Genomic DNA, 13516 nt, shown 5'->3' on the forward strand with positions numbered 1-13516 from the left:
GGGGTGATGTGAAAGTAGCAGTAATATGAGAGCAGTAGTAACAAGAATACGAAAGCAGTAATAGCAATATGAGAGCAATGGCACCAGAAAATAGTTGATACTACTTCCAATGACATGTAGAACGAGTATGTAATGATGAGAGATGGACCGGGGTTCCCAGCGATCTACACTAGTGGTAACTCTCCAATAAGTAACAAGTGTTGGGTGAACAAATTACAGTTGGGTAATTGATAGGAATCAAAGCATTAAGACAGAACATCAATTCATTAATTATGTAGGCATGTTTTCCAATTATAGTCGTACGTGCTCGCAATGAGAAACTTGCACAACATCTTTTGTCCTACCAGCCGGTGGCAGCCGGGCCTCAAGGGAATCTACTGGATATTAAGGTACTCCTTTTAATAGAGCACCGGAGCAAAGCATTAACACTCCGTGAAAACATGTGTCCCTCACATCACCGCCATCCCCTCCGGTTGTCCCGATTCTTGTCACTTCGGGGCCTTTGGTTCCGGACAGTGACATGTGCACACAACTTGTAGATACAATCTAAGTAATACATATAGAGCTCAAATCTAAGATCATGCCATTCGGGCCCTAGTGACAAGCATTAAGCATAACAAGATTGCAGCAACAATAACTTCACAAACTTTATAGATAGACTAATCATAGTGTATCATCCATCGGATCCCAACAAACACAACACCAATTACATCAGATGAATCTCAATCATGTAAGGCAGCTCATGAGATCATTGTATTGAAGTACATGGAGGAGAGAATACCAACTAGCTACTGCTAGAACCCGTAGTCCATGGGGGAACTACTCACGGAGCATGATGGAGGCGGTGGCGTCGATGGAGATGGCTTCCGGGGGCACTTCCCCGTCCTGGCAGGGTGCCGGAACAGAGACTTCTGTCCCCCGAATTGGAGTTTCGCGATGGCGGCGGCGCCCCTGGAGTCTTTCTGGAGTTTCGTCAATTGGTACTGCGTTTTTAGGTCGAAAGGGGTTATATAGGCGAAGAGGTGGCATCTTGTTAATAGGTTAGTTCCGGAAAATGCATAAAAACATTATAAAGTGCAAGCAAAACATGTAAGTATTGTCATAAAACAAGATGCCGAAGAGCCAGTTGCTGTTTTTGGTTTCAGAAATCCTAGTAAGGAAATATTCTCGGAATTGGACGAAATCAACGCCCAGGATCTTATTTTTCCACGAAGCTTCCAGAACACCGGGGGAGATACGAAGTGGGGCGACGAGGCGGCCAGACGCTAGGGCGGCGCGGCCCAAGCCCTGGCCGTGCTGGCCTAGTGTGTGGGCCCCTCGCGTCGCCCCTAAACCTACCTCTCCGACTATAAGAAGCCTTCGTCGATAATAACTCCAGTACCGAGAGCCACGATACGGAAAACCTTCCAGAGACGCCGCCGCCGCCAATCCCATCTCGGGGGATTCAGGAGATCGCCTCCGGCACCCTGCCGGAGAGGGGAATCATCTCCCAGAGGATTCTTCACCGCCATGGTCGCCTCCGGAGTGATGTGTGAGTAGTTCACCCCTGGACTATGGGTCCATAGCAGTAGCTAGATGGTCGTCTTCTCCTAATTGTGCTTCATTGTTGGATCTTGTGAGCTGCCTAACATGATCAAGATCATCTATCTGTAATGCTATATGTTGTGTTTGTTGGGATCCGATGGATAGAGAATACTATGCTATGTTGATTATCAATCTATTATCTATGTGTTGTTTATGATCTTGCATGCTCTCCGTTACTAGTAGAGGCTCTGGCCAAGTTTTTGCTTGTAACTCCAAGAGGGAGTATTTATGCTCGATAGTGGGTTCATGCCTCCATTAAATCTGGGATAGTGACAGAAAGTTCTAAGGTTGTGGATGTGCTGTTGCCACTAGGGATAAAACATCGATGCTATGTCTAAGGATGTAGTTGTTGATTACATTACGCACCATACTTAATGCAATTGTCTGTTGTTTGCAACTTAATACTGGAAGGGGTTCGGATGATAACCTGAAGGTGGACTTTTTAGGCATAGATGAATGCTGGATAGCGGTCTATGTACTTTGTCGTAATGCCCAATTAAATCTCACAATACTCATCATATCATGTATGTGCATGGTCATGCCCTCTTTATTTGTCAATTGCCCAACTGTAATTTGTTCACCCAACATGCTTATTCTTATCGGATAGACACCACTAGTGAACTGTGGACCCCGGTCCATTCTTTTAATCGAGTACAATCTATTGCAATACTTGTTCTACTGTTTTCTGCAAACAATCATCATCCATACTATACATCTAATCCTTTGTTACAGCAAGCCGGTGAGATTGACAACCTCACTGTCACGTTGGGGCAAAGTAATTTGGTTGTGTTGTGCAGGTTCCACGTTGGCGCCGGAATCCCTGGTGTTGCGCCGCACTACACTCCGCCGCCATCAACCTTCAACGTGCTTCTTGGCTCCTACTGGTTCGATAAACCTTGGTTTCTTACTGAGGGAAAACTTGCCGATGTACGCATCACACCTTCCTCTTGGGTTTCCCAACGGACGCGTGCTGTACGCGTATCAATCCCCAAGCTTAGATGCTTGAGTCTTCTTGAAATATGCAGAGATGAACCACAGGGGCATCCCCAAGCTTAGACTTTTCACTCTTCTTGATCATATTATATCATCCTCCTCTCTTGATCCTTGAAAACTTCCTTCACACCTAACTCAAAGCAATCTCATTAGAGGGTTAGTGCATAATCAAAAATTCACATGTTCAGCAAGGACACAATCATTCCCAACACTTTTGGAAATTACCCAAGGTTACTGAAATTTAATGGAGCAAAGAAACCCACTCAAACACAGTAAAAGAGGCAATGAGAAATAAAAGGCAGAATCTGTCAAAACAGAATAGTCCGTAAAGACGAATTTTTTCGAGGCACTTAACTTAATCAGATGGAAAAGCTCCAGCTGAATGAAAGTTGCATACATATCTGAGGATTACTCATGAATTTTTTTAAGATTTTACAATTTTTCTACAGAGAGAACAGCTCAAATTCGTGACAGCTAAAAATATGTTCCTGCGCAGAAATCCAAATCTAGTATCAACTTTCTATCAAAGACTTTACTTGGCACAACAATGCAAGAAAATAAAGATACAAAGGTATTGCTACAGTAGTAACAAGCACCTTGACTCAAATATAAAACAAAAATTGCTGTAATAAAATAATGGGTTGTCTCCCATAAGCGCTTTTCTTTAACGCCTTTCAGCTAGGCGCAGAAAATGAAAATCAAGTAACATCAAGAGAAGAAGCATCAACATCATAATTTGTTCTAATAATATAATCAAAAGACATCTTCATTCTCTTTCTAGGAAAGTGTTCCATACCTTTCTTAAGAGGGAATTGATATTTAATATTTCCTTCTTTCATATCAATAATAGCACCAACGGTTCGAAGAAAGGGTCTTCCCAAAACAATAGGACAAGATGCATTGCATTCAATATCCAAAACAACAAAATCAACGGGGACAAGGTTATTGTTAACCGTAATGTGAACATTGTCAATTCTCCCCAAAGGTTTCTTTATATAATTATCAGCAAGATTAACATCCAAATAACAACATTTCAACGGTGGCAAGTCAAGCATATCATAAAGTTTCTTAGGCATAACAGAAATACTTGCACCTAGATTACATAAAGCATTACAATCAAAATCATTGACCTTCATTTTAATGATGGGCTCCCAACCATCTTCCAACTTCCTTGGAATAGAAGCTTCAAGTTTTAATTCCTCTTCTCTAGCTTTAATGAGAGAATTTGTAATATGTTTTGTAAAGGCCAAGTTTATAGCACTAGCATTAGGACTTCTAGCAAGTTTTTGCAAGAACTTAATAACTTCAGAGATATGACAATTATAAAAATCAAAATCATTATGATCTAAAGCAATGGGACCATTGTCCCCAACACTTTGTAAAATTTCAGCACTTTTATCACAAACAGTTTCAGCAGTTTCAGGCAATTTTGCACGCTTTGTAGTAGAAGTACAAACATTGCCAACACCAATTATTTTACCATTGATAGTAGGAGGTTTAGCAACATGCGAAGCATCAACATTACTAGTGGTGGTAATAGTCCAAACTTTAGCTATATTATTCTCTTTAGCAAGTTTTTCTTCTCTATCCCACCTAGCATGCAATTCAGCCATCATTCTAATATTGTCATTAATTCGAACTTGGATAGCATTTGCTGTAGCAAATGACTTAATATCTTTAGTTTCATTAGGCATAACTTTCAGTTTTAAAAGATCAACATCAGCAGCAAGACTATCAACCTTAGAAGCAAGAACATTAATTTTACCAAGCTTTTCCTCAACAGATTTGTTGAAAGCAGTTTGTGTACTAATAAATTCTTTAAGCATGACTTCAAGACCAGAGGGTACACTTCTACTATTGTTGTAAGAATTACCATAACCATTACCATTATTAGAAGGATATGGCATGTAGTTGTTACCAAAATTATTCCTATAAGCATTTTTGTTGAAATTATTATTTTTAATGAAGTTCACATCAACATGCTCTTCTTGAGCAACCAATGAAGCTAAAGAAACATTATTAGGATCAACATGAGATTTACCATTAACAAGCATAGACATAATAACATCAATCTTATCACTCAAGGAAGAGGTTTCTTCAACAGAATTTACCTTCTTACCTTGTGGAGTCCTTTCAGTATGCCACTCAGAGTAGTTGATCATCATATCATCAAGAAGCTTTGTTGCAGCACCCAAAGTGATGAACATAAAAGTACCTCCAGCAGCTAAATCCAATAGGTTCCTCGAAGAAAAATTTAATCCTGCATAAAAGGTTTGGATGATCATCCAAGTAGTTAGTCCATGGGTAGGGCAATTCTTTACCAAAGATTTCATTCTCTCACATGCTTGGGCAACATGTTCATTATCCAATTGCTTAAAGTTCATAATGCTACTTCTCGAAGATATAATTTTAGCAGGAGGATAATATCTTCCAATGAAAGCATCTTTACATTTAGTCCATGAATCAATGCTATTTTTAGGCAAAGATAGCAACCAATCTTTAGCTCTTCATCTCAAGGAGAAAGGAAACAATTTCAGTTTTATAATATCCCCATCTACATCCTTATACTTTTGCATTTCACAAAGTTCAACAAAATTATTAAGATGGGCAGCAGCATCATCAGTACTAACACCAGAAAATTGCTCTCTAATAACCAGATTAAGTAAAGGAGGTTTAATTTCATAAAATTCTGCTGTAGAAGCAGGTGGAGCTATAGGAGTGCATATGAAATCATCATTATTGGTGGTAGTAAAGTTACATAACTTAGTGTTCTCAGGAGTACTCATTTTAGCAATAATAAATAAAGCAAACCGAATTAAATAAAGTAAAACAAGTAACTAATTTTTTTGTGTTTTTGATATAAAGAAAGCAAACAAGACAGAAAATAAAATAAAGTAAAGAAAGACAATAAACAAAGTAAAGAGATTGGGTGTGAGAGACACCCCTTGCAGCGTGTCTTGATCTCCCCGGCAACGGTGCCAGAAAAGTAGCTGCTTGTGATGGTAAAGCACACGTCCGTTGGGAACCCCAAGAGGAAGGTATGATGCGTACAACATCAAGTTTTCCCTCAGTAAGAAACCAAGGTTATCGAACCAGTAGGAGATGAAGGCCACGTGAAGGTTGTTGGTGAAGGAGTGTAGTGCGGCGCAACACCAGGGATTCCGGCGCCAACGTGGAACCTGCACAACACAATCAAAATACTTTGCCCCAACTTAACAGTGAGGTTGTCAATCTCACCGGCTTGCTGTAAACAAAGGATTAAACGTATGGTGTGGAGAATGATATTTGCTTGCAAAGAATAACAGAGAACAGTGATTGCAGTATGTTGTATTTCAGATGTAAAAGAATGGACCCGGGTTCCACAGTTCACTAGTGGTGTCTCTCCAATAAGATAAATAACATGTTGGGTGAACAAATTACAGTTGGGCAATTGACAAATAGAGAGGGCATAACAATGCACATACATATCATGATGACTACTATGAGATTTACTTAGGGCATTACGACAAAGAACATAGACCGCTATCCAGCATGCATCTATGCCTAAAAAGTCCACCTTTGGGTTAGCATCCTCACCCCTTCTAGAATTAAGTTGCAAACAACAGACAATTGCATTAAGTATGGTGCGTAATGTAATCAACACAAATATCCTTAGACAAAGCATTGATGTTTTATCCCTAGTGGCAACAACACATCCACAACCTTAGAACTTTCTGTCACTGTCCCAGATTCAATGGAGGCATGAACCCACTATCGAGCATAAATACTCCCTCTTGGAGTTACAAGTATCAACTTAGCCAGAGCCTCTATTAGCAACGGAGAGCATGCAAGATCATAAACAACACATATATGAGATAGATCGATAATCAACTTGACATAGTATTCCATATTCATCGGATCCCAACAAACACAACATGTAGCATTACAAATAGATGATCTTGATCATGATAGGCAGCTCACAAGATCTAAACATGATGGCACAATAGGAGAAGACAACCATCTAGCTACTGCTATGGACCCATAGTCCAAGGATGAACTACTCATGCATCAGTCCGGAGGCGGGCATGGTGATGTAGAGCCCTCCGGTGATGATTCCCCTCTCCGGCAGGGTGCCGGAGGAGATCTTCCGAATCCCCCTAGATGGGATTGACGGCGGCGGCGTCTCAGTAACTTTTCTCATATTTTGGCTCTCGGTACTAGGGTTTTCCGATACGAAGGCATATATAGGCAAAGAGGCAGCATCGGGGGAGCCAGGGGGTGGCCTCCCCACACCTGGGTGCGGTAGCGGGCCCAGCCGCGCCGCCCTATGGGGTGACCCCCCATGCTGGCCGTATCCGACTCTTCTTCGATGTTCTGGAACACTCCGTGGAAAATAGGGCCGTGGGCTTTTGTTTCGTCCAATTCCGAGAATATTTCCTGTGTAGAATTTCTGAAACCAAAAACAGCAGAAAACAGGAACTGGCGATTCGGCATCTTGTTAATAGGTTAGTCCCGGAAAATGCATAAATATGATATAAAGTATGAATAAAACATGTAGGTATTGTCATAAAACTAGCATGGAACAAAAGAAATTATAGATACGTTGGAGACGTATCAGCATCCTACATGGCCTCGCTTACACCATCCCTGAATGTTAATATTTGTTTCAACCAACAAAGTATGAGGCATTCCATTTAGTTCATACTACTTGTCTCTTATTTGAGTTGGCACTTCTTAATTGCATTGGGCGATGATTAGAATTTTTGGTCACCCATACACTCTAGGCTGGGGCTAGTGAACCTGGTGTGATGGCACAAATATCAATCTCTTGTGCATCCTACTTGGCTTCGCTGACCTCATCCCTCAATGTTAATATTTGTTTCGACCAACAAAGTATGCATGAGGCATATGTTATCTAGTTGATACTACTTGGCTCGTATTTGAGTTGGACTTATTCGTTTATTTTGGTCTTCCTTCCATTTTAGTGCCGATGATTAATTTTTTTGGTCACTACACTTGGGGGCGGTGCCAGTGAGCCTGGTGTGATTACACAAATATCAATCTCTTGTGCATCCTACCTGGCCTCACTGACACCGTCCCTAAATGTTAATATTTTTTTCGACCAAAAAAGTATGAGGCATCACCACAAAAAATTCGCCGATGGTTAGAATGTTTGGTCACTATACTCAGGGGCGGTGCTAGTGAGCCTCGTGTGATTGCACAAATATTAATCTCTTGTGCATCCTAGTAGGCTCTTATTTGTGTTGGCCTTCTTCGTTCATTTTGGTCTTTCTTCCATTTTAGTAACTACACACTCGGGGAGCGGTGCAAATGAGCCTGGTCGGAAAGAGGAGGGAGCAGAGGAGGAACCAGATGAAGATCCCGATGCAAGCGAGCTTGGCGGGAGAGAGGAGGAAACGGATGAAGACCACTTTGTATCTTGAGATGGTGAACTTTGTATGAATTAAGAGTTGTATGTAAAATTTTTTGACACTTGCCACTATATTTATATCTCGATCGGGCTCTAAGTAATGTGATGATGATAGTTTGTATTATATACGTGCAATGTACATGTTATTTATATTATATCTACATATTTCTGTATAATATATGTACATTGGTGTATATAACATGTACGTGTATAGCAGGCAGTACAAATCATGTATAATACGAGCAAATTTTGTGGCGCACCTAACACTAATTCTGTGGCGCACCGAGAGGTAGGTGTGCCACATAATACCTTAATTATGTGGTGCATGGGTATGTCCACCACAAAATTCTTGTTTTTGTGGTGAAGATTCTGTGACGCACCACTAATGCGCCATATAATGTGAATTTAGATGCGTCACGGATAGCCTTTCCCTACTAGTCTTCGTGCTTAGTCAAGTATATCTTGCACCATTTGATTTGCATCTTGATTCGTGCCAGTCATGAATTACAACTGAAATTTGATGATACTAACTGAGGATGAAATTAGTTTCTAGTCGCCTGAGAAATAGTCACGTAAAAAAAACACATAGTGAGCCCAGTGAGCCCATTAGCCGATTAACTCAGTAAACGAAAAAATGCGATGACTCACCAGTGAGAAACACAGGTAGCACACTGGAAGGTACCTAGGGTTTCTCTAGGGCTGGCGATTCCGGCGGCGATCTAGCCACCGGAAGGATCACCGACGTGCGGCGCATCGGTCTCTCTCCCTCCTCTGTCGACTCGGGCTGACAAAGGGGCTAGCTGGTCTAGCTACCCGGCCTTGGGAGATTTGCTGGAGGCGAAGGCCCGGAGTGCGCTGATACGGGGGCGTGATCGTGATGGCGGAAAGTTCACGAGATGGAGAGAAAAAGTCAAGAAAGGAGGTGGACGTTGATGAATTGCTGAAAAACCTCAAGCTCCATGGAGAGGAACTGAACGAGGTAGTGCTTGGCAAGGAGGAGGTGAGGCGCTGGCCGGCGGTGAAGTGGCTGGCAGCGGGGAAGGTCCTGACGAGGAAAACGTACAGTATACAGTCCCTGAAAAATTCGCTAATGGCAGCCTGGAGCACAGCGCATGATGTTATTTTTCATGAGGTGGAGGCAAATCTGTTTGTTCTTCAAGCTTTTTGCCTAGGGGACTGGAAGCGGATCATGGAGGATGGTCCGTGGCTGTTTAGAGGATGTGCACTCATGGTAGAACCTTTTGATGGTGCAACATCGATACCATCAGTTATTCCAAAGGGAGTGCAGGCTTGGGTTCAGATTCACAAAATACCTATCCTTTTCCGCAACAAAGAAGTGCTTAATCTGTTGGCGCAGAGGGTGGGGGAGATTATCGCTGTGGAGATGTCGGCAGTACAAACCAGCGGGGGAGTGTTTCATCGGGTGAGAGTCATGCTGGATTCCACAAAACCCCTAACAAGGTTTGTCCCTCTAGCAATGGAGGGTAGCGAACGGATTTTCCTGCAAATCAAGTATGAGAAGGTACCAAAACATTGTGAGTTCTGTGGTTACATGGGACATACTTACCTCGAGTGCGGCTCGGGTGAACATGAGGAAGCTGATCTCCAGTTTGGTCCATGGATGTTGGCGGATGAGACGACGTGGAAGCCTGGCACACCTGGAGCTCGGCCGGGGTTCTTTAGGGAACCAGGGGGAGGAAGGGGACGCGGGCAAACACAAGCCCGTGGAAGAGGGACAGCAAGATTCAATGCTGGAACCAGGGAGCAGCGAAAATGGGTCCCGAGGCCTGCAAGTGCGCAGCGTAAACGCAACTCCGCGGAAGCAGGGTTGGAGGAGGATGGAAAGGAGATGGAAGACACCGCAACTAGTCCGCTGAAACCTCCTGGATCAAGTGAGGGGGGCGTGCATACTGGAGTGAAGAAGAGCCTGGACATGAATGTTGTGGCGGATATTGGTGGGAGTATGGACGTCCCGCCGCCACCACCTGCATATATAACGCCAAGTGAGAAGAAGAAGAAACTGAAGAGAGCGGAAGTGGGGGTGTCGGGAGAACAGCTTGCGGACGCTAGTAACCTGAAGAGTACGGCGGCTCCTGAGGGAGGCCGCCAGGAGCAATGAGTGCAATAAGTCACAACTGTCGGGGTTTGGGCGGCGCCGCGACAGTAAAAGAAATCCGCGATCTTGTGCGGAGATACGCCCCCACGTTGCTGTGTGTCCAAGAAACCCAGTTGCAGAAGGCGCACGTGGAAGGTTTAGCTCGTTCTATAGGTTTTGATAAATGTTTCGCTGTTAGTAGTCATGGCCGCAGTGGTGGTCTTGCTTTATTTTGGAACAATAATATATCTATAGAAATTTTACCGTATTCGCAGTATCATATTGATGCTATTGTGAAGGAACTGGGGAAAGAACCGTGGCGATTGACGACGGTATATGGCGAGGCCCAGGTGGCTGAACGGTTTAAAACCTGGGATATGCTCAAATTTATTCGATCATTGTCACCATACCCGTGGGTATGCTTGGGTGATTTCAATGAGGTACTGCATCGCCATGAACATTGTGGTGTGCATGAGAGGAGCCACGCACAGATTGCGGGCTTCCGAGACGCAGTGGATGTCTGCGGTTTGCAAGATCTTGGCTATGAAGGGACGAAATGGACGTATGAGAAGAAGGTAGCAGGCGGCTCCTACTGTCAAGTGCGGCTTGATCGTGCCTTGGCATCGCCGGAGTGGTGTGACCGTTTTCCCCATGCGATGGTGCGCCATCTTACGGCAGCAACGTCAGATCATTGTCCTATCCTTCTGACATGGGATGATACGGGGCGTTTGACGCGAAAGAAGGTAGGAGTGAGGCCCTTCCGATACGAGGTCATGTGGGAGAGACATGAAGAATTTGAACCTGCTCTGAAGGATATATGGAACCAGCAGGGAAAGGCAACGTCTTTGGCTGAGCTACAACATAAGATTGAGGTGGTTACTAGCTCACTTCAGAGATGGGGAAATGATACGTTTGGGAATGTCAGGAAGGAAATTTTCAGTTTGCGAGAGGATCTAAAACGTATGCGAGAAGATCCTGTGCGTGTTGGACCAAACCAAGCGGAATTAAAAATTGTTGATCGCCTGGTTGAGCTAGATAGCCGCGAGGAGGTCATGTGGAGGCAGCGCTCACGGGTGCAATGGCTAGCGGAAGGCGACAAGAATACGAGGTTCTTTCATTTAAGAGCTAGTCAGAGAAAGCGGAGGAATAAAATTAGTCAGCTTCGAAAATCTGATGGAGAAATTACTGATGATCCAATTGCCATGGCCAGTGCTACTAATGAGTTCTATCGTGATTTATACAGGTCGGAGGGAACTGAGGAGATGGAGGTAGTACTGGATAGCGTCCCTGTGCGTGTCACTAGGGAAATGAATGAGGGTCTAGTCTCAACAATTACAAATCAGGAGGTGAGAGACGCTCTCTTTCAGATGTTTCCAACAAAGGCGCCGGGGCCGGATGGTTTACCTGCACATTTCTTCCAGCGCCATTGGAGCTTATGTGGGGAAGAGATCACGAATATTGTGTTGAGAGTCCTGCGAGGTGAGGATGATCCTGCAGCTTTCAACAAAACTTATATTGTACTGATTCCGAAGGTTGCCAACCCAGAGGAACTTGGTCAATTTCGACCGATCAGTCTGTGCAACGTTATATATAAGATCGCATCTAAGGTGCTTGCAAACAGATTGAAGCGAGTTTTGCCGGAGATTATCTCGGATGAACAGTCGGCGTTTGTGCCAGGTAGACTGATAACGGATAATATTATTACCGCATATGAATGTTTGCATTTTATGAAGAGGAACAGAGCGGTGAAGCACCGTTTTTGTGCGCTCAAGCTAGATATGCGGAAGGCGTATGATCGAGTGGAGTGGGGATACCTACGAGCAATCATGATGAAGCTAGGTTTCCACTCGAGATGGGTTGACATGGTGATGAGAATGGTAACTACTGTATCTTTCTCAGTTTTGTTCAATGGAGAGAGGCTAGAGGAATTCAAACCCTCTCGTGGCATTCGTCAAGGGGATCCGATCTCGCCATATTTGTTTTTGCTAGCAGCAGAGGGCCTTTCGTGCCTGTTAAAATCCAGAAGTGAATCATCAAGCTTACAAGGTTTAAAGGTGGCTCCCACTGCCCCGGCGGTGAATCACCTACTCTTCGCAGATGATAGCCTGCTGTTCATCAAAGCAAATGGGGAGAGTGCTCGAGATGCTCGGGACACGCTGGATGCATATTTGGGTATGCCATCCAATGTTGGTCGCTCAACTAATGGGGCCTTTAAATTCTTGAAGGACCGTATATGGAAGAGGATTCAAGGATGGATGGAAAAGTGTTTGTCTGCGGGGGGAAAAGATATTCTTATCAAATCAGTGGTGCAGGCAATTCCGACATTCTCTATGTCGTGCTTCAAATTACCTCGAGGTCTTTGTCAACATATCAATTCTCTCATCAGAAATTTTTGGTGGGGAAGCAAAGATGGTAAAAGGAAGATGTGCTGGGTTGCGTGGGAGGAGATGACGAAACCGAAGTATCTGGGCGGCTTAGGCTTCCGAGACATTGAGCTATTTAACCTTGCTTTGCTGGCTAGACAAGGTTGGCGAATTTTGCAGAACCCAGAAACATTGAGTGCAAGGATCCTGAAGTCTGTCTACTATCCTTCGAGCAGTTTCATGCAGGCTGGCCTGGGTTCTCAACCATCTAAGGTCTGGCGTGCGATTTGGGAGGGGAGAGAGGTCCTGGCTCAGGGTTTAGTACGCCGCATAGGCACGGGGGAATCTACTCATGCTTGGGATGATAATTGGATCCCAAGGGATGGTGCACTTAGACCTTTCGCCTGTCGGGTGGCAAATCCACCGAAGAGGGTGAGCGACTTTATCATTCAGAGCACCCGACAATGGGATATGGCAAAGCTGAATGCATGTTTCGTTCCAGTGGACGTTGAAATGATCAGGGCAATACCGATTAGCATGCGTTTACAGCCTGACTTTTGGGCCTGGCATTATGATCCCAAAGGTCTGTTCTCTGTGCGTTCGGCCTACAGGATGTTAGTCTCAACCAGAGAAAGGAGAGAATCATGGTTAGAGGAGACGGCAGCTACTTCAGATCAGCAAGGAAGAAGTAACAGTTGGACAAAGTTGTGGCATATACCAATCCCTTCCAAGCTGAAAATTTTTCTGTGGCGTTTGGCAAGGCATTCTCTGCCAACGTCAGACATTTTGCACCAACGACATATATCACAGACAAGTGCCTGCGGTATTTGTGGGGCTGAGGACTCGTGGCGGCACTCTCTAATTGATTGCACGATGTCTCGCTGCGTTTGGGCACTGATGGACTCTGAGCTTACGGAACATATGAGTCAGGTCCAGGAACCAGAGGCACGCAACTGGCTTTTTGCGATGTTTGACACTGTACCTCACGTGCAGCTAATCCGGATGTGTGTGACGGCATGGGCGATTTGGCATGCTAGACGTAAGGCAATCCATGAAGGTTTATTCCAAAGC

The sequence above is a fragment of the Lolium perenne genome, chromosome 1 (assembly GCF_019359855.2).
Source record: "Lolium perenne isolate Kyuss_39 chromosome 1, Kyuss_2.0, whole genome shotgun sequence".
Classification (NCBI taxonomy): Eukaryota; Viridiplantae; Streptophyta; class Magnoliopsida; order Poales; family Poaceae; genus Lolium; species Lolium perenne.